General features: G+C 40.6%; 1 protein-coding gene across 5 annotated transcripts in view; it reads right to left on the bottom strand.

Moving 5' to 3' along the window:
• The window catches only part of LOC127487786 (solute carrier family 53 member 1-like), a 147879-nt gene that overhangs the window by 117152 nt on the left and 11727 nt on the right, over window positions 1-19000 (bottom strand). Inside the window, exon 1 of one of the 5 annotated variants that reach the window (XR_011380027.1) lies at window positions 9802-10299. The exons of the other annotated variants lie outside the window; for them this stretch is intronic. The gene's annotated coding sequence lies outside the window, so the exon portion shown is untranslated. Of the gene's footprint in view, window positions 1-9801; window positions 10300-19000 lie in introns of those variants that run through there. 5 annotated transcript variants of the gene reach the window in all.

Here is a 19000-nt window from a genome sequence, read left to right as displayed (position 1 = left end):
TGTGGCGGCGGCGCCAGGAGCTGCACTCGACCCTGGAGCTGCAGTGCCAGGCACAGGAGGAGGCCAAGTCCGCCTTGCTGGGTCCAGCAGGTTCAAGTGCAGCCTCGGCCACCTACAGAACTGCTAGGAGGCCCTGGCCAAGAAGGCGGCCTCAGAGATGCGCTTTCTGCAGGATCTGGTGTGCACCCTGCAGCAGGAAAAGCTGCAGGCGGGGGAGTGCGGCCTGCTCTAGGCCCTGCCCGGCCCGTGGGCTCCTGCTCCTAAGCCACTGGCCCTGGCAAAACTCAGAGAAGTTCACAGCGCCCAGGAATTTGGGGTCAGGAGCCACCCTCCCTCATCCCCTCCTTTACCTGGCCCCTCCCGCTCCAGACTCAGCCCCTCTGTGGCTCAGGGAGGGCTGGGCATCCTCCCAGCAGAAGTGACCACTGCGTGGCTTAGCACAGTGCATGGAGGTGGTGTGGGCTGTGGGTTGTAGACTTGGAGATCTTGTGAACAGTCAGGGCCCCCCACTCCCTGGGAGAATCATGAAGCAAGACCCCTACCTTTCACCTGACACAAAAATCCACTCAACATTGATTAAAGACCTATAGGAATCTATGACCCGACACCACCAAACTATTAGAGAACATTGGAGAATCCCTGGAAGATATAGGTACCAGCAAAGACTTCTTGGAAAAGGCCCCGGAAGCACAGGCAGTCAAAGCCAAAATTAACATTTGGGATTGCATCAAATTGAGAAGTTTCTGTACGGCAAAAGAAGCAGTCAGGAAAGTAAAGAGACAACCGACAGAATGGGAAAAATATTGCAAACTATGCAACAGATAAAGGGTTAATAACCAGAATCTACAAAGAGATCAAGAAACTCCACAACAACAAAACACACAACCCATTTAAGAGATGGGCCAAGGACCTCAATAGACATTTTTCAAAAGAGGAAATCCAAATGGCTAACAGACACGTGAAAAAATGTTCAGGATCACTAGCAATCAGGGAAATGCAAATCAAAACCACAATGAGGTTTCACCTCACCCCAGTTAGAATGGCTCACATGCAGAAATCTACCAACAACAGATGCTGGCGAGGATGTGGGGAAAAAGGGACACTAACTGAATGTTGGTGGGAATGCAAACTGGTTAAGCGACTATGGAAGTCAGTCTGGAGATTCCTCAGAAACCTGAAGATAACCCTACCTTTCGACCCAGCCATCCCACTTCTTGGAATTTACCCAAAGGTAATTAAACTGGCAAACACAAAAGCTGTCTGCACATTAATGTTTATTGCAGCTCAATTCACAATAGCTAAGACCTGGAACCAACACAAATGCCCATCAACAGTAGACTGGATAAAGAAATTATGGGACATATACTCTATAGAATATTATACAGCAGTAAAAAAACAATGAAATCTGGTCATTTGCAACAAAACGGACTAATCTGGAAAACATCATGCTGAGTGAATTAAGCCAGTCCCAAAGGGACAAATATCATATGTTCTCCCTGACAACTAACCGAGCACCAAAAAGGAAACCTGTTAAAGTGAAATGGACACTATGAGAAACAGGGACTTGATGAGCCCTTGTCCCAACTTGATGTACAATTTAATACTTTATCCCTTTTATTAATTTTTTTTGTCCTACTTAATTCTATTGGTTGAACTCTGTAATTAACACACAATTATTCTTGGGTGTTTAAATTTAACTGAAAAGTGATCTCTGTTAAATATAAGAGTGGGAATAAGAGAGGGAGGAGATGTACAATTTGGGACATGCTCCATCTGACTTGCCCCAAATGGTAGAGTTAGAAACGTGCCAGGGGATTCCAATTCAATCCCATCAAGGTGGCATGTACCAATGCCATCTCACTAGTCAACTGATCAATTTCAGTTCACGATTGATCATACTGATAGGTCGAAGAATCAAAGGGATCACATAAATAAGACTAGTGTCTGCAAATATTAACTGATAGAATAAAAAAGGGAGAATATGATCTAACATGGGAAGTAGGATACACAGCAGACTCATAGAATGGCAGATGTCCTAAACAGCACTCTGGCTTCAAATCAACCCTTAAGGCATTCAGATCTGGTGGAAGAGCCCATGAGAGTATTTTAGGCATGGAAAGCCAAGATACCCTGGAGAAAAAAAAAAAAAGGAAGACCTAAATGGAAGATCTCTGCGAGTGAGATCCCAGTGGAAAGAATGGGGCCATCAAAGAAGGAGGTACTTTCTCTGAAGGGAGGAGAGAACTTCCACTTTGGCTATGACCTTGTCTAAATAAGATCAGAGTTGGCAAACTCAAAAGGCTTCCATAGCCTTGGCAACTCATGACAAGAGCCTAGGGTGTTTACTGATGCCATAAACAAGAGTGTCAATTTGTTAAATCAACAACAGGTGTCACTGTGTACTTACTCCTCATGCAGGATCTCTGTCCTTAATGTATTGTACATTGTGAATTCATGCTATAACTATTACTCAAACAGTATTTTACACTTTGAGTTTCTCTGTGGGTGCTAACTGTTGAAATCTTTACTTAATATATGCTAAATTGATCATCTGTACATAAAGATAGTTGAAAACGAATCTTGATGTGAATGGAATGGGAGAGGGAGCAGGAGAGGGGAGGGTTGTGGGTGGGAGGGAAGTTATGGGGTAGGGGGAAGCCATTGTAATCCATAAGCTGTACTTTGGACATTTATATTTATTAAATGAAAGTTAAAAATAAAATAAAATGATAGCCTGGGCCCAAAGCCAAGAAATCACAGTTCTTCTGTCTTGGTCTTTGGGGCAGCCTATAAGAGTAATCCACGTAAAGGTTTACAGTTATTGGAGAAACAAACTTCTCTTAATTTGAAAGATAAAACTTTCCCCTTTTCCTGAGCATTGGAAATGGTTGGTCAGTGTGACAGCTTCCTTGCTCATCCCAGCAGTGTTTCTATCAACTTGACATTGTGGCTTAGGAGACGGGGGTTGAGAGAGAGTAATAGCATTTAAACTCCAATTCTTTCAGCTGCTGGCTAGGATTAATGAATGGAAATAAATACACAGAACCCCTTTGATGTTTTTATAAATCCCACCTTTGATGTAGGTTTAGATTTGAAACATCTGAAATTTCTCGAGAGATGACATATAAAAACTACTAGTGGAAAGGTACAGAAAAACCTACTTTGTGTTACAGAATCTATATCAGTTTTACTCCTAGACAGCATTTTGGGAAATGATCCCCGTCAGATTTTATTATTACTGATCACTCTATACTCCTTCTTGAACACTGATCAACAAATTGCTCCAATAAAAGCACTTGTGATAAAAAACAGAAATTCAGAATCTCACAAAAAAGAATTTCTACCAGTAAAAATTGCAGAGTGGTAATACCCAAGAAATGGAAAAAAAAGGTGAAATAATGACATTCAGTGCAGATCTTAAGATAAATTTGGGACATTTCAAAGTTTATGGGAAATGGAATTAAAAGATTTATTTTGGTGCAAAAAGTATTGAAATCCACACATATAGGAGTTTTCTGAAAGTTCATAGAATGGGAATTGTGAAAATCATGTGTGGATTTTAGAAGATTTTTTCTGGAGAAGAAGTTTTATATCTTCTCTGTGGTGTGGATTAGACTATTGTAAACATTGTTAAAATTAATAAAACTAAACACTCAAATATGTGTGCTTTAACAGATAAATTAAATCACAAAAGATATATACATAGAAAGATATTATTCAATGTCTGACAGATGAGCAATGATTAAGGAGACTGAAAATCTCAAGAATTAGGATATAAGCAGGAACCTCATCTTCTACTGACATCATTATAATCACTCCAAAAGACAATCTGAACATATCGAGGTTAGTTTAATATACGGTTCTCTATTACTCATAAATTCCCCTTCAATTGTACACACACTACAGAAACACATACATGTTTACAACAATGCTGTTTTTAATGGTTAAGCGTGAAGTCAACAAAAATGTCTACCAAGATTTGAAAAAAATAAAGTACATGTCCACATAAAATGAACAAGGTTCATCTTCATCATGTTGGGCCAATATGAAAACCTACTATTGTTACATTCAAAACAGTTAAGGTGGGGATGATTATACACTGGACATTTATAGGTTATGTATTTTAATGAAAACAGAATAAGAAACAATGAAAGCATGGTTCATGCATGGGAATAAAGCCATTTCTCTCCTCAACTTCACGCTTCCATCTAGGGGTCAGTCATCTAGTTTGGACCACAGTGACAAAAGACAGAACAATTTGTTCAGAAAAAAATTGATACAAATTACACTAATGCTGCATCTAAACACCGCTGGTCAGGGTTTGACAGTACCTTCTCCATTTACTTTCCAGGATTAAAGAAGGTCCTGCCCTTAATAGTAACCATATCGACACTGACCACAGCATGGCTATGTCATCTTCTAACTGTCTTCTAGTTCCTTGAATAATCTGAAACAGGCTTACTCTACACCTACTTGGTGAGAAGCATCACAGTAGGTGTTGTGAGGCACATCAGAATGTATTATATTCTTGTGTGTGGCCAAGAGCTAATGAGGAAATTCATGAAATAGAACCACTCGGAGCCTCTGACAGATGAGTGTGAACCTGAGAGGGGCTCTCTCTGGTTTGCTTCAGGAGGGGAGACCCCTTTGGGAAGGCGCAGGAATTTAAACCTCTTACAGAGAGAGATTGCCAGGGCCAAAATGTGGACAACAGTTCCTGGGTGGTTGGAGTGGAGATTTGATAGGAAGCTCTATAGACTGAGGCTGGAAAGTCAGGAAAATATGTATAGTGGAGGACTCTGAATAGTCTCATTGCAGAGTTCAAGAGTTATGCTATGTTTTTTCCTTTAACACAGGGCATTTCAGAACCTGCAACATACTAACATGCCTTGTGTCTCCCCAAGAAGTAGTGTAGCAGTGCAGTGGTTTCCCTCTCCCTTCCTCTCTCCCTCTCTCTCCTTTCTGCCCCAATTTTTGTTCATGGAGTTCTGGAAGTCAGGTACAAAGATTCCTTGCCAACTGCAACTTCTACTTCGGGAAACCTACTTGTAAGGAATTTGACACTGATTCATAAGAAAAAGCAGTAATATATACTAACACAATCAGACCAGCCTACAAAATATTTTGAGCCTGTGCTTGTCATATATGTTCTAAAAATCTCAAAATCATGAATTAGAAGATCATTTAGAATCCATTTGATGTTATTTAAATATCCTCTAAAAAATCCATATATTTAATTGTTTAGCCACTGCCCTGTTGAAAAGGAACTCAATTGAAGAACCTCATTCTGTTTTCAGACTATATTACTTTCAGTTGAAATGTGTTTTCTCAGCTCCATGGGGGCTTATTTTAGGGCAGTTACTATAAGGCGAAACGTTTTCCTACCCAACAGTCATTTATGTCCTTGAAAAGAAGCATCTCATTTCTCTCTAGTCTCTTTTTCCTAGTTCTTCCCAGTGTAGGTCATGTGGCACAGTTTCTACATCCTGCCCAGCCTGCTCATTCCCCTGGGACATTCCAGTTTGCCAGTTTTTCTCTTGACATCAGAGAGTAGACATGCTCCATTCCAGTGCCATCTGAGCTCAGACTGGAACATTCTAAATTCTCAACTTTATGCATCCAAATGTAAAAATAAGAGTCATTTGGGTTAAATTGCACTCAATATTAAGTGTAGTTCTAAATTATTGAAACAATTTTCTCTTTTAAAAATAATTTATTAGGACTGTTATCACTATTACCTACACTAAGTCCCCAGTGTCACACTTCACTTTTTTTTTTTTTTTTTTTTTTTACGTATTTGTGTCGCTCCCCCACTTGCGGAGGAACGACACCGGACTCTGCTGAAAAATCAAGCCCCTACGAATGTGGATTTGACCCTATAGGATCAGCACGCCTACCATTCTCAATAAAATTTTTCCTAGCAGCCAATACATTCATATTGTTCACCCTAGAAATTGTTTCTTCCTGTCCCATGAGCAGCACAATTCAACAACCTCAACCTAGTTCTCATCATAGTACTCATACTAATATCAATGCTAGCTTTAGGCTTAGCTTAGGAATGAAACAAAAAAGGATTAGAATGAATTGAATATGATAATTAGTTACTTAAAATAAATGATTTTGACTCATTAGACTGTGGTAATTCCATCATTATCAAAATGCCTTCAATCCGTATTAACATTTTCCTAGCATTTATCTTAGCACTTTTAGGAATGCTAATCTATCAATTTCAATATCTACTCTTTTATGCCTTGACGGAATAATACTATCACTATTTATCTCAATTACATTAACAGCCCTAAATGCCCCCTTTACACTTTCCTTTATATTTCCAATTATCCTCTTAGTATTACAGCCTGTAAAGCTGCTGTTGGGTTAGCATGGCTAGTTACAGTCTTTAATACTTACTGCATCGAGATTATGTTCAAAACCTTAGCCTCCTACAATGCTAAAAATTATTATTTCTACAATTATACTTATCCCTAATTCATGATGGTCTAAGAATTCTATAATTTGTATTCACACAACCACGAATAGTCTCTTAATTAGCCTGGCTGCTCTTTTTCTATTAAATCAACCAAATGACACCAACCTAAGCTTTTCAACAACATTTTTTTCAGATGCCCTATCTGCTCTTCTCCTCATACGTACAGTTTGACTCCTTCCCTAATAATCTTAGTGAGTCAACATCATCTAGACAAAGAAACCTTAGTACAAAAGAAAACATATATTTCCCTTTTAATCTCTTTACAGGCATTTTTAGTTATAACATTTTCAGCCACATAACTTATCTTATTTTACATTTTGTTTGAAGCAACACTAATCCCCACACTAATTATCATCACACAATGAGGTAACCAAACAGAACGACTTAATGCAGGAACTTACTTCTTATTCTATACACTTACAGGATCTCTGCCACTTTTTTTTGACAGATAGAGTTTTAGACAGTGAGAGAAAGAGAGACAGAGAGAAAGGTCTTCCTTCCATTGGTTCTCTACCGAAATGGCCACCACAGCTGGCGCTGCACTGACCCGAAGCAAGAAGGCATGTGCTTCCTCCTGGTGTCCCATGCGGGTGCAGGCGCCCAAACACTTCGGCCATCCTCCACTGCCCTCCCAGGCCACAGCAGAGAGTGGACTGGAAGAGGAGCACTGGGACTAGAAACTGGCGCCCATGTGGGATGCCAGCGCCGCCGGCGGAGGATTAACCTAGTGAGCCAGGGCGCTGGCCCCCTCTGCCACTTTTATTTGCTTTAATCTATAGCCAAAACTTTACCAGATCTCTTTATTTTTTACTTATACAATTCTTAAATGAAGCACTGGCACCATCATGGTCTAACTCACTAATATGAGTAGCATGCTTAGTAGCATTTTTAGTCAAAATACCCCTTTATGGGCTTGATTACTAAAACGCCACGTTGAAGCCCCTATTGCAGGCTCAAGGGTCCTAGCAGCCGTCTTACTAAAACTAGGCGGCTATGGCCTATAAGTATTACCATCATGCTTAACCCAATCACAGAATAGATAGCCTACCCATTGCTTATACTCTCACTTTGAGGCATAACTATAACTAGCTCTATCTGCTTATGACAAACAGATCTAAACTCACTCACTGCTTATCTTCAGTTAGTCATATAGCCTTAGGAATTGTCACAATTTTAATCCAAACTCCGTGAAGTCTAAAGGAGCCACCGCTCTAATAATTGCCCATGGCCTAACCTCCTCTATATTATTCTGCTCAGCTAATTCTAATTATGAACGTATTCATAGCCGAACTATACTATTAGCACAAGGTCTTCAAACTGTCTTGCCATTAACAGCTGCATGATGACTACTTGCTAGCTTCACTAATTTCGCTTTACCACCTACTACTATCTTACTAGGGGAACGTTTTGTTATAATAGCATCCTTTTCATGATCTAATCTTACTATTATTTTAATAGGCACTAACACTAATAGGTACTAATTACAGCACTTTATTCCCTTGACCTATTATCTACCACCCAAAGAGGAAAATTTACATATCATACTAATAATATTTCAGCAACATTCACCCGAGAAAATACTCTAATAATGCTTCACCTAACTCCACTCCTTCTCCTACCTATTAACCCAAAAATTATTCTAGGCCAATATTCTGTAAATAGAGTTTTAAGAAAGGATTAGATTGTGAATCTAATAATAGAAGATTAACTCTCCTTATTTACCGAGAATGTCTGCAAGAAATGCTAACTCATGCACCCATGCTTAAGCTCATGGCTCTCTCAACTTTTAAAGGATAGAAGTAATCCGCTGGCCTTAGGAGCCAAAACATTGGCACAACTCCAAATAAAAGGAACTAACTTATTCTCCACTTTAGTAGCTCTCTCAATCATCATTCTAGTTCTACCTATTCCAGCCTTGTTCACTAACATTTTTAATAACATTAGCTACCTTAATTTTGTAAAGACTTCAGTATCATATGCATTTGTTATTAGGCTCATTCCAACCCTAATTTTTATTAGAACAAACCAAGAACCAATAATTTCCAACTGGCACTGAATGACCATTCATACTTTTAAACTGACATTGAGTTTAAACTAGATTATTTCCCTTTACTATTTACCCCAATTGCACTTTTTGTGACATGGTCCATTACAGAATTTTCCATATGATACATATAGTCAGACCCAAAAATTAAACAATTCTTCAAATACTTATTAATATTTCTTATTACTATATTAATTCTAGTTACAGCAAATAATCTTTTCCAACTATTTATTGGATGGGAGGCATAGGAATTATATCATTCCTCTTAATCAGACGATTACATGGACAGATGCCAACACCAGGGCCCTACAAGAAATTTTATATAATCGCTTTAGAGATATGGGTTTTATTATAGCTACAGCCTGATTCGCCATTAACCTCAGTACATGGGAATTCCAACAAATATTTATTACAGACCACAATGTTACGATTCTTCACTAACTGGACTTATTTTAGGTGCCCCAGGAAAATCCACACAATTGGGATTACATCCATGACTGCCCTGAGCAATAGAAAGCCCAACACCAGTTTCAGGCTTACTTCTTTCAAGCACTACAGTAGTAGCAGACCATCTGTTAGAAAATAGCAGAACAGCCCAAACACTGATCTTATGCCGAGGAGCATCTGCGACCCTTTCCACAGCCCCTTGTGCAATCATCTAGAAAACAGGTGTCACAAAATACACGCACTTTGTCCATTACAGAAACTCTGTAGGTATTAAAAGAAAATGCTCACTCAAATTAGAACATACGGAAAAATGGCTGAAAATATTCCCAATAGGAACGCAGCATTCTATGACCTTTGACAATTCATCGCCTCCCAATTTCTCCAGACCACAGAACAAGCACAGGTTGTACAAGCCCCACAGACATGGCCAACAGTTCCAGACCCCAGAGACGCATTTCATGAGTTTTACCAAAAAGAGATTTAGAGAGCGATTTCACGACTTCTGCATGTCACCTAGGCTTGCTCAAGAACCAAGGGGCATCACGCACAAGACCTGCGGTGTTTCTAACTCTCCCCTGTGGCACCTCGGTGGCCTGGCCTCTGTCCATACATCCAGGACCCCTGGACGCAGCCACAGCCGCTGGTTTGGAAAGGCCGTGCGTAAAGCAGAGAGCAGCTTCAGCATCTGACACACACAGCCTCCCGACAATTGCCGGCGCATCCTCCCGAGGGCGGCGGGCTTCTCAGAAGGCCTTCTCCCTGCCCACACCAGCGTCCAGCGGCGCCCAGCCCCCACCCCCCGCCCCGGCCCATGGCCACTCACCGCTCCGCCGCTGTCGTCCCGCGGGGCTCCGCTCCCTTCCTGGCCGCTCAGCTCACTTCCCTTCGCAGAGGCCTTGGTCCGGTCCCTCTTCCCGGGCCCGCTGAGGTGCTGGCCAGCTGGGACTCGGCACTCGACCCGGGCCCAGCATCCGCTAGGCCCCAAGGCCCAAGGACAAGCCCGCGCTTGCGCACTAGAGCCTGCCTCCCCTGCTCGGCCCTGGAGCTGCCAATGGCCTCCGTGGCCTGCCAGCGCCTGCCAGGCTCCTCGCCTCACCGCACGCGCACACCAAGGGCCATGCTCCCTGCACAGCACCCAGGAGGACTGGAGCAGCCATTTGCAAATGCTGCCAAACTGCCAAATGCAACATCACCCTCTAGACTAAACACACATGCACACACAGGAATATACCTACGCATGCACACACACCATGCCACGTCACACACACACATGCACAGGCACACCACATGCACAGACTCAGACACCACACACACACACCCCCCACAGACTCAGAGACACCACACATACACACATGCACACACACACTCACCCATGCACTGACACACAGACACCAACATGAACACATGCACTGACACACACCCTCCCACACACACAGACACCACACAGACACACAGGCACACACAGGCACACATGCACACAACCCACACACACTCACAGACATCACACATACCCACATGCACACACAGATGCACAGACACAGGCACGCACACATGCACACATACCACAACATGCACACACTTGGAAAGCCTACATGTGTTTGTTAGTTGTATTTAATCAACTTCATCAATAAACTACCATTCTGAATATGATCCATCTGTAATTACCTTAGGGTCTCTAGATTCTCGGTCGGGCAATATTTTTATAGCTTTAGTTTCGGTTTGGTTGGTTGTTGGGACAGGGTGAAGAGGATACACCCTTTGTTCTCCCTGATCTGGGATAACTTATAGAGCCCGAGAAGGTCATCTATAGAACTGAAATCCACACTGTGAGAAGCAATGTCTTTGAACTGCCCTTGGTTGACTGTGGAGGAACAGTTTGGTTTTTTCCCCATACAATCTGTTGAACACTTTACTTAGTAGAGCCTTAACCCAATGTGCATATACTTAATTGAAATAGAACTTAGTAAAGAATAGGAATGGGAATAGGAGAGGGAGGAGGAAGAGGGGTGGGAGTGTGGGGCAGAGTGTGGGTGGGATTGTGGGAAGATATGGTATTCCTAAAGGGGTACTTAGGAAATGCATGAAGTTTCTATTCCTTCAAGACAAGGTTTCTGGGGGAAAACTCGATATTTCAAAGTAAGGACTTAGCTGTCCACTATCCACACAGCAGTACAAAACTGCACACTAATATAATAGCTATCATTTGAACAGGAGGTAATATGTTGATTAGCAGTGGCTAATATAGGGGTTTGTAGTGCTTTGTTAAGTTAAGCTTTTATTTTGATGTAGAATCTGGCATAAGGTTTACATTTAAGTGACATGATTGGATTATTCATTTTGAAGGGTCACTCTAGCTATTATGTGGAGAATAGACTACAAGGTAGCAAACCTACAAGCAAGAGTAGTTAGGAGGATATCAATGGAAAATTACAGATCTATATCATGATTCCCAAGCAAAACTAACAAATACATGTCAACATGCAGATAAGTATAAATCCCAAACAATCTACAAGAAAACTCTTAAGAGTCTGTAAATTCAGTAAAGGCAGAATACAAGGTCAACACACAAAATTCAGTTGTATTTGTATATACCAGCATCCAAAACAATAACACACCCTGGAATAACTTTAGTCAAGGAAGTGAAAGCTTTGTATATTGAAAACTAAAAGATATTACAGAAAACAATTCAAATTAATTTAACTATATGGACGGAAATCTCATGTCAGAGGTTGGAAGATTGCTACTCTTAAGATGGCAATAACATAAAAAGCAATCCACAAATTTAATGTACTCCAATCAATGTCTTTCTTTTCTTTTTAACAGAAATTAAAAAATCAATTCTAAAATTAAAGGGCATTCAGGAAATGATAAAAAGTCTCAAACTTTTTATAATATTAAAAAGTCTAAAATAGCCAAAACAATGATGAAAAGCAACAAACTTGGAGAATCTTACTTCGCAGGTTCAAAACTGACTACAAAGCTGTATCAACCTAAATACGCACAGGCATATAAACAATCATACAGATGAATGGAATGTGACTGAGAATTCAGAAATAAACTCACATAGCTACGGTCAATTAGTTTTAAAAACTGCTGAGAAAATTCAGTGAAAAAAAAAAAAACATTGTCTTCAGCAACTAGAGCTGAGGCAACTGGATAACTACAAGCAAAAAATGAAGCTGGATGCTCGATCTCACATCATATACAAAAATTAGTTCACAACTGCTCAAAAACCTCAATATACGAATTAGAATGACAAAAGTCTTAGAAAAGCAAGCAGTAATTATTCAAGACCCTGGGTATAGCAATGCGTCCTTAGATATGACAACAAAAAATACACACACAAAAAAAGAAAAATAGCTAAATTGCACTTCATCAACATTAAAAAATTTTGTATATCAATGAAGTATGTCAAGAAAGTGAAATGACAGACCATGTGACGGAAGAAAACAATTGCAAATCATATGACAGTACACCAAAAGGTTCACAGAAAAATGGAATTAAAAGAAACGCTTACTGTGGTGCCAAAAAAGTTTGAAATCCATGCATAATTTACTCACAATGCATCCTTTCCATGACCTTTTTTAAAAAATTTAAGCCATTGTAATCCATAAACTGTACTTTGGAAATTTATATTTACTACATAAAAAAGATTTTTAAATTTATTTATTTGAGAAAGTTACAGAGAGAGAGAGGGAGAGGCAAGTAGAAAGGTTTTCCATCCACTGGTTCACTCTTCAAATGCCTGTAACAGCTGGAGCTGGGCTGCTCCAAAGAAAGGAGCCAGGAGATTCTTCCAGGTCTCTCATGCAGGTGCAGAGGCCCAAGCACTTGGGTCATCTTCCACTGCTTCCCCAGGGCCATGCCACAGGGCCAGCCCCTTTTCCATGATCTTTTTGAAGTACCCTCATATACCTGATAAGGGCCTAGTGTCCAGAATAGGTAAAGAATTCATATGACTTAACAATAAGCAGACAACCAGGTGGCTGGAGTTTTGGCACAGTAGATAAAGCTGCCATGCTGGCATCCCATGGAACCGCCCGTTCCAGTCCTAGCTGCTCCACTTCCAACCCAGCTCCCTGCTAATGCTCCAGGGAAAGCAGTGGGAGATAGCCCAAATACATGAGTCCCTGTCACCCTCTTGGGAGACCACGATGGAATTTCTGGCTCCTGGTTTCACCTGTCTCAAGCTTGCCCATTGCAACCATTTGAGGAGTGAACCAAAAGATGAAAGACCTCTTTTTCTCCCTCTCTCTCTTATCACTCTGCCTTTCAAATAAATAAAATAAATTTAAAGAAAAAAAGACTGGGGCCAGAGCTGTGGAGCAGCTGGTTAACGCCCTGGCCTGAAGTGCCGGCATCCCAGATGGGCACTGGTTCTAGTCCTGGCTGCCCTCTTCTGATCCAGCTCTATGCTAAGGCCTGGGAAAGCAGTAGAAGATGGTCCAAGTCCTTGGGCCCCTGCACCCACATGAGAGACCCAGAGCAAACTCGGGGTTCCTGGCTTTGGATCGGCCATTGCAGTCATCTGGGGAGTGAACCAGCAGATGCAAGACCTCTCTCTCTGATTCTACCTCTCTCCCTAACTCTTTCAAATAATTAAAATAAATATTAAAAAAGACAAACAAGCTAATTTTAAATAAGCAAAGAACTTGGATAGATATTTGCCCACAAAAAACATTCAAATGACCAACAAGTAAGTATAAAGATGATTAATATGATCAGTCAATAGAGAAATGCTAATTCAAACAAGATGCCACCTCATAGTCACTTGGATGGATTAAAAAAAAAAACTCAAAAAATAACAAGTCTTGAAGAGAATATGCAGAAAATAGAACCCTCACAGATTTCTGGTAGAAATGGAAAATACTGCAGCCTCTAGCTTGTCAGTTTCCCAAGAAGTTAAATAGGTACTCAAATCCATGTCAGTAGCACCATTCGTGGAAGTCAAAAAGGAGAAGCAATCCAAATGTCTATCAATAAATTCACAAATACAAACATCGTGATATGTACCTAAAATGGAATATTAGCCATAAAAGAAATGAGTACTGTCACATGCTATAACATGAATCGAGTCTTTTTTTAAAGATTTATTTATTTGAAAGTCAAAGTTACATTTGGTGAAAGAGAGAGAAGGAGAGAAAGGAGAGAGAGGGGGGAGAGAGAGAGAAAGAGAGAGAAGAGATCATCCGTCCACTGATGCACTCCCCAAATGAACGCAGCAACTGGGCTGGGCTAGGCTGACACCAGGAGCTTCTTCCAGGTCTCCCACGTGGGTAGCAGGGACCTAGGGACTTGGGCCATCTTCCCCTGCTTTCCCTGAATATATAAAGGGATCATGAAACTCCACAACAACAAAACAAGAAACCCAGTTAAGAAATGGGCCAAGGACTTAAATAGATAGTTTTCAAAAGAGGAAAACCAAATGGCCAAAAGACACATGAAAAAATGTTTAGGATCACCAGCCATCAGGGAGATGCAAATCAAAACCACAATGAGGTTTCACCTCACCCCAGTTACAATGGTTTTCACACAGAAATCAACAAATAACAAATGCTGGTGAGAATGTGGGAAAAAGGTACCCTAACCCACTGTTTCTGGGAATGTTAACTGGTAAAACCACTATGGAAATCAGTTTGGAGATACCTCAGCAATCTGAATACAGACCTACCCTATGACCCAACCATTCCATTCCTGGGAATTTACACAAGGGATATGAAATCAGGATACGAAAGGGGTATCTGTGCACCCACGTTTACTGCAGCCCAATTAACAATAGCTAAGACATGGAATCAACCAAAATGCCCATCAACTGAAGACTGGGTAAAGAAATTATGGGATATGTACTCTATGGAATATTATACAGTGGTAAAAACAAATGAAATCTGGTCATTTGCAATAAAATGGAGAAATCTGGAAAAATCATACTTAGTGATATAAGCCAGTCTCAGAGGGACAAATACCATATATTCTTTGTGATCTGTGGTAACTAATAGAGCACCTAAAACGTAATCTGTAGAAGTGAAACTGACACTTTGAGAAGCAATGACTTGAACAACCCTTGTCTTGCCTGTCAAGGAATAGTTTTTTTTTCCCTTTTTTCATTCTATTCGTTGAACTCTTTACCTAACATAGAGCTAATCATTTGTGTAAAGTCAACTGAAAACAGATCTCAGTAAAAAATAAGAGTGTAATAAGAGAGGGAGGAGGAAGTTTTTAACTGTAAAGCTGTATAGTTCTGCATCATTTCCTATGGACTTAGTTCTAAGGGCACAGTTTAAAAACTTCCCATGGGACCCCAAATCTCATTCAGCTGGGTGGTAAAAATGCCATCTTAAGTGTGAAAGTGATCAAATAGATAGGATTAAGTGTTAAAAGGGATCATTTAAATAAGATCAAGTGTCTGGTAATAATAATAGATAGAATTAAAAAGCAGAGAAAGTTACAACATTTTCAAATGTAGCCTTTTTCTTTTTTGCCCATTTCAGCCAGGGCTGGGCTAGGCTGACGATAGGAGCCAAAAAACTCCACCTGGTTTTCTATGTGTGTAGCAGGGAATCAAGTACTTAGGCCATCATCTGATGCTTCCCACGTGTATTAGCCGGATGCTAGAGAAGCAGAGTAGGTAGTACTTGAACCAGGCACTGTTATGGGTTGCAAACATTCCAAGCAGCAGCTTAATCCACTGTGGCACAACACACACCTCTAATATAAACTTTTAGGTGGTATACACATACAGAAAGCAGATAAATCATAAGTATATAGTATGATGAAAATGATAAAGTGAATTAGTACACAGAACAAAAATAGTAGCAGCATCCAAGAAACTCCCCCACGTACCCCCCTTCCAGTTGTTACCCATCCTCCAGGGTATGCATATCCTAATCTCTAACATAAATTTTTACCTGTTGTTTGAACTCTACATAAATAGAACCATGTAATAAAGACTCTGTGTCTGCTGCCATCTGTTACATATTTGTGAGATTCATTTATGTTCTTGGATGTGGTTTTCATTCTCACAACTCTAAGCTCTTTTCACTAGGTACAAGTACATTAAAATTTACTAGTACTGGTTAGCTCTAATACTGATGAACATCTGGGTTGTTTCCAGATAGGGAACAATTACAAACAGTACTGTAATTTCAACATTGTCACACATGTGTTTTGGTGGAAATTGTATATAAGCATCTCTATAAGAGCTGGGCCATAGGTTAGTATATGTTCAGTTTGGGTAAATATGCTAAATAGTTCTCCAAAGCACTGTGTCCGTCTTTATTCATACCACTACACCACTCATCTTAATATGTCCTTGCTATTCCATTGTATAGGGATAATATAATTTACCTACACATTCAAGCTGGTGCATATTTGAGTGGTTTTTAAGTTTTTGCTATTATAAATAAAATGCCAGTGAGTACTCTCCTTGCATACATATTTTACACCAATATACAAGTATTGTAGTTACTGTAAAAATAAAATTGCCTGGGGCCTGTGCTGTGGCACAGTGGGTAAAGTCACTGCCTGCAGTGCCGGCATCCCATATGGCTGCTGGTTTCTGTCCAGGCTGCTCCACTTCCAGTCCAGCTCCCTGCATTATAATGTGCCTAGGAAATCCACAGAACATGGCCCAAGTGGTTGGGCCCCTGCACCTGTGTGGGAGACTCAGAAGAAGCTCCTGGCTCCTGGCTTCGGATGGGCCCAGCTCTGGCCATTGCAGTCATTTGGGGAGTGAACCAGCAGATGGAAGACCTCTCTCTGTCTCTCTGCCTCTCCTTTCTGTAAGTCTACCTTTCTAAAAGTAAATAACACTTAAAAGAGAAAAAGAAGAAGAAAGAAAGAAAATTGCCTAAGCAAAGTGACTGTAAATATAAACACTTTATTCTCCAAAGAGATGCTAACAATTAATTCTCTTACTACTAAATACTAAATAGGAAAGTACCTATTTTCTCACCCTTATATTCACTGTAAATCATCAAACCAATAAATGAACTTGATATATTTCAATTGTATTAAATTAAATTTTGCTAGGAATCTGTCAAGGAAACAAGTCCAAAAAAGAGAAAAAAGTCAAACAGGCAGCTGTACATCGTCATGAAACTGAGTATCTAGAATATGTGATTTTCAGGCAAATTACTAAATTTCAGGCCATGTCCCCTTGAGAAACCACAGCAATTATGCACATTTTGATGTGAATGTTTGGGAAAATAAAATCATGCTCGTACATGCATTACTACTGCTGTGTTTTCCCTGACTCTCAACATTTATCTTTTGAGCACTCGCTGGGAGATAAATAAGGACAGATAGTTGAATTTAACAATATTTATCCACTCCCAACCCCAGTACGCACAAAGATCAAGTAAAGGGTTCTGAGGTGAGAGAATATAATGCATTATAATACCAAATGCATAAACCACTCATGTTAAGAAGTAGATCAGTCTGTTTCACAAAAGCAGTCTACATTTACTAAGGAAACTATGTCTCAATTTGCCCTGAATCTTTTAAACCAGTGACTGTGTTTACATCCTTTACATGTACTACCAAATCATTTTCCACAGAAATTGCAACAATGTATACTCCTAATACTAGTATGCAAGTTTTCTTAAATTAATTCACATAAATATGTTTATTTTTTCTTAAATCTTATTTAATGATGACGATGCTAACACAAAATTAACCTACTCCCTCCTCCTTCATCCTTCCTACCCCAGTTCAACTAAAGCTCTTCTGTCCCCTTCCCTTAGAATGCCTTTCATTCCATCAACATCTTACATAAATGCCATTTCTTCCATAAACCCTTCTCTGGTGCTGTCGATTGAAAGTAACCACTTATTCCTTTGAACTGCTTAGAATATTAAAAACGTTTTTTTAAATTTTTTATTTGACAGATAGAGTTAGACAGTGAGAGAGAGACAGAGAGACAGAGAGAAAGGTCTTCCTTCCACTGGTTCACTCCCCAAATGGCCATAACGGCTATGATATGCCAATCCGAAGCCAGGAGCCAGGTGCTTCTTCCTGGTCTCCCATATGGGAACAGGTGGCCAAGCACCTGGGCCATCCTCCACTGCCTTCCCAGGCCACCGCAGAGAGCTGAACTGGAAGAGGAGCAGCCGGGACTAGAACCTGGTGCCCATATGGGATGTTGGTGCCACAGGCAGAGGATTAACCAAGTGAACCACAGCGCTGGCCTCAACACCTTGTTACATTATGTCTGCAAGGTGTCTGGCACATAACAAAACTTCCCAGCCAGATGAATCAATTAATTTATAAGAGTTTTTGGAATTCCACTCCAGGTGAGGTTCACCAGTCCCAACAGAGGTTGGGAGAACTCCTTTTGGAGATACAGGGTGTGAAGGTTAAAGGTTGAGGCGGATCTGATCCTCATTGGTGGACCTTTAGGCACCTGCAGAGACCTTGACAGGGACTTTTCGTTCCCGGAAGTGCAGGTAGGGACTCTCCATTCCAGGAAGTGTGCGCCTTCTCTCCTTGCAGATCCCAAAGCTACCAATATCATTATTATTTTAATATGTGCCTTAACCTTTATGGGCTATAAATTTCATAAGGCAAGGGATTCTTTTCTACCTTAAGATTCAAGAGTATCAAGAATAATCATGAGATCCATAAAACTTACTTATTGAATCAGTCAATGATTTCTAAAGCAACTCTGAAAATTTAAGATATTTAGGGGTCGATGCTGTTTCGTAGCGGGTAAAGCCACAGCCTGCAGTGCCGGTATCCCATATGGGCGCCAGTTCAAGTCCTGGCTGCTCCACTTCTGATACAGCTCTGCTGTGACCCGGGAAAGCAGAAGATGGCCCAAGTCCTTGGGCCCCTACACCCACATGGGAGACCCAGAAGAAATCCTGGCTCCTGGCTTCAGATTGGCACAGCTCCAGCCATTGTGGCCCGTTGGGGAGTGAACCAGCAGATGGAAGACCTCTCTCTCCCTCTCTCTCTCCCTCTCTCTGCCTTTCTTTCTCTCTTTGTGTAACTCTGACTTTCAAATACATACATCTTAAGAAAAA

This window comes from Oryctolagus cuniculus, chromosome 11 (genome assembly GCF_964237555.1).
Source record: "Oryctolagus cuniculus chromosome 11, mOryCun1.1, whole genome shotgun sequence".
Lineage (NCBI taxonomy): Eukaryota > Metazoa > Chordata > Mammalia > Lagomorpha > Leporidae > Oryctolagus > Oryctolagus cuniculus.
Note: the sequence above shows the minus strand (reverse complement) of the source record. Positions and strands in the feature narration are given on the sequence as shown.